Raw genomic sequence first — 4111 nt, 5'->3', positions numbered from 1 at the left:
GAGAGAGAGAGAGAGAGAGAGAGAGAGAGAGAGAGAGAGAGAGAGAGAGAAACTCTTTGAAAATATAGGGACCAGAGGAAGATATGATGAAGGACAAGAGAAGGCTAATATAATCAAATTGCATGAAGTATACATGTAAGAAATTGTCATAAGGAAACCCATTATTTTATATAATGAATATGCGCTAAAACCCCCAAACAACAATTCCGCTTTAAAATGGGTGAAAGATGAATGTGCTTTTTAAAGGGGCTAAGTGAATAATCACACAAAAATGTGTTTGGCAGGGAGATGTAAATCCAAATGACAGCTAGATCGTTTCCCACCAACTCGTAGAATTAAGTAGAATAATAAATCTTTACAGGGTTGTAGAGAAATTGGCATGCTTGTTCCTGTTAGAAATGCTAAATTGTAAAGCTGCTGTGGAAAACTGTTTGGCAGATCCTCAAAAATTAAACATCATCATGTGGCCCATTTATAGGTGTCTATCCAAGTTATTTTAATACAGGTAATTGGGCAAATAATTTTATATAAATGGTCATAGGACTGCTCACAAAAAAACAAAAGGCAAAAACAATTCAAATGTGTATTAGTTACAAGTCAAAGAAGTATATATGTACTATATGCATAAATCTCAGAAATAGTATGTCAGGGATTTGAAGGTAGACACTGAGTTCACCTATGTGTAACTCCATTTATGTATACTGTGCAGGTTACTAAATGCACAGTGACAAAATGTAGACTGTTGGGTCTCTTGGGACTGAATATAGAGGGCAATCAGAAATTTCTCTTTAAAGGTCCAAAGTCTCTCTTTAGGTTGATTAAAAATTCATAGACTATAGATGGAGACAGTTTTTATTCAAATTGTATTTCCTAAGTGATAGTGAGTTTTTCACCTTTTGGGGATAAATGTTTTATATAAAGGTTACCTAAAAGAAAGATGGATATATGTTCCCATATTTTCTAATATAAAAACTGTTTTATTTATGTATTTTTAGTTGTTTAAAACAAAATGAGTAATGCAGTTTCATGACCTTCAAATAAAATTTTCTATTAACAATAGAAATAAAACAGGGAAAGACTGTGAGAAAGTAATACAAGACAGAGAAATATGCAACGGGGGTGGGGCAGACACTGGTAATCTCCATTCCTTGCTTTGGAATTCTCCTAGAAGTAGTTGCAAGTCCATGGTTTGAAAGTTCTTATTTGGGGGGCTAGAGAATTTGCTCAGAGGTTAAGAAGACATGCTGCTTCTGCTGGGAACCTGAGTTCAGTTTCTGGTGGCACCCACCTATGTGGGATAGCTCTCAACCAACTATGACTTCAACCCCAGAAGGATCTGATGTTTCTTGTATCCATAGCACCTGCATTCAGAGAGAGAGAGAGAGAGAGAGAGAGAGAGAGAGAGAGAGAGAGAGAGAGAGAGAGAGAGAGAGATTCAAAATAAATCTTTTTATCTGCATTTTCTTTCTTGGGAAATTGGGATTTTTTTTTTTTTTGAACACCCTGCCGTTCTGAGCTTCTGATGTACAGATAGATTTTTTTCAGAGCAGCTCTTCAACTGTGATGGCTAATCTTTCCTCACAGCCCACAGCTGCACTTCTGCCATCACCTCTATGAAGAAGAGTTACATGACCTTGCTAAGTCTCTCAGCCTTTACAACACTCCTAGACACAGCATTTCCAGAGCCCATAGATTTCCTTTCACCTTTCAGTCACCCACAGAGCTCCTCACTTACCTTAATTTAAAGCTACTGGCTATATAACTCCCATCCAAAGCCTGACAGAGATGATTCACCCTCAGGACTGTGGGTTTATGAGCTGTGCTTGGCTACACGTTTGCTAAACTCTCCTGTTAGGTCTAATCACCAGAGAGCAGCACATCTGCATTCTGTGGCTCTGGCACTCCACAGAATCCCTTTTCAGGGGTATGACTTTAATTAGGTCAGCAGCTTACACCTCATGCCTCCCTTTTCCTGTAGGTAATGAGGACGACTGTTCCCTTATGTCTCTCACTGGCTCTGACTCCCTTGGGGACAGAAGTTGACAGCCTTCTATTCAATTCCTGTAATCAAGATAGAAAAATATCTGCTTGGCTTCTGGACAAGCCTCTTATCTCCTGACCTTCTCTTCCCTCTTTTTTGTCTTAAATATTTTATAATTTCCTGGTTGGCAGAAAAGACTTAAGATTGTAAATTACCTGGAATTTTGAGGAACAAACTACCTGGTTTTATCTGTATCAAGAACCGTAATAATTGCATGGCCTCACATTTTCATCTCTATAAAGAAGACGCTAAAAGCTCATATTACACTGTGAATACAAGTCACATGATATTATTTTGCATTTTTCCTTCTTAAAATGTATGGTAAAAGTATACATTTCATAATTTACCATCTCAACCCCTTTTGCACTTAACGCATGCATGCTGTTTTGCGCAGACCTCTCTTCTGTAAAAGCAGGAGAGCTTTTGGACGCTCAGCACTCTGCCCCTTAACAGGGTCTTTCCTTTCCATCCCCCTGCCTCTGAGGCCCTGGCAGCCACCGCTCTACTTCCTGTCTCTGCTACTGTGCCTCCTGCGGGTGCCTCATGAAAGTCAAAGCCTTTTTCTTTTTGTGACTGGCATAATGCCCTCAGGTTTCATCCACACTGTACCATCCGTGCATCCAAATTTCTAAGGATGAATATTCCTTTGTGGTAGGTGAATTCTCAGCCAGGGTTTGTTCTCCCACTCACCCACGGATGAGTGTCTGAAGTGCTCCGAAGTGCTCTCACTTGTTAGCTATTGAGAACAGTGCAGCGACACTGCTGTTAATTCTTTGGGTATAACTAAAATTGCTGGATCAAATGCTAGTTCTATTTTGTATTTTTAATTCTGTTTATATGAACGATAGTCATTATGTAAAAGCATCTCCCTGTGCTCACATCGTTGCTAACACCCATTGTCTTTTTAAAAAAAATAATTGTCTTTCTAACATAGGGCATGTGACACCTTATTATTTGGTTCATTTGTAGTTCTCTAATTATTAATCTCATTGAGCATCTTTTCATACACTTGTTGGACATTCTCATAGTCTTTGCAAAAATTTTTTTAAAATAATTTGCTTTTTAAAGAAGATAGTTGTATTGTTAAAATGTAGAGATTTTAGTATATTCAAGTTATAAGCCTATGAGATATATAATTTTCAAATAATTCTCCTCTTTCACAGTTTGTCTTCCTTTGACTGGATTCTTTGATACAGAGAAGTTTTAAGTTTTTAGGTACTCTAATTTACCCATTTTAGATATTATTACCAGTATTTTCTGTATTGTAAGACTCTTAGCTACCAGGGACCCCCTGAGTGAAACACACTGAGCCGGAGATCGATGCAAAAGCAAGAGGAGTTTATTGTTCCAGTGCACTGGGTCTGTCCTTCACCCAAAGAAGAGGCAGCGACCCTGGGCAGCTCCATCTGGCAAGGCTTTATACAGTTTCCAGGGGCCAGACAGAGCAACAGCAACTAGGCACAATACGATTGGTAGAGCAGTGTGACCTTTAAACTGAGGTAGTAAGGGCTTCCCGTATCTGCAGGTGGCTTTCAGTCTGTCTGTCCTTAGGTTTTTCTGAGGAATGTAAACAACCTCTCCCTTCCAGGAAGGGAGGGGTACCCATGTGCTCCATCCACCTCCCCCTTCTGGGGCCTTCGTGTTCTGGGGCCTGTTGGAATTTTCCCTGATCTGACCTCTTCAGTATCATATTCAAGAGACCATTTTTATATCCAATCTCATAAATATTTTTCCTGGTTTTTTTGTTTTGTTTTGTTTTAAGAACTTTATGATTTTCTTAGATGGTTTGAATTTTTTTTTTTTCAATTCAATTTTCTTGTATGACTGAGAGGCTAAACCTACTCCATCTTGGAACTGGCCTCCATCTTAGAAATGCCTGAGAATTTGACCTGCAGGTAAACCCACGTACCAGGAAGGACCCCACAGCTAGTCCTTAGCTAGGCCCCAGCATCACCCACAGCTAGTCCTTAGCTAGGCCCCAGCATCACCCACAGCTAGTCCTTAGCTACGCCCCAGCATCACCCACAGCTAGTCCTTAGCTACGCCCCAGCATCACCCACAGCTAGTCCT

This window comes from Mus pahari, chromosome 4, assembly GCF_900095145.1.
Source record: "Mus pahari chromosome 4, PAHARI_EIJ_v1.1, whole genome shotgun sequence".
Classification (NCBI taxonomy): domain Eukaryota; kingdom Metazoa; phylum Chordata; class Mammalia; order Rodentia; family Muridae; genus Mus; species Mus pahari.
This window is presented reverse-complemented; position numbering follows the sequence as displayed.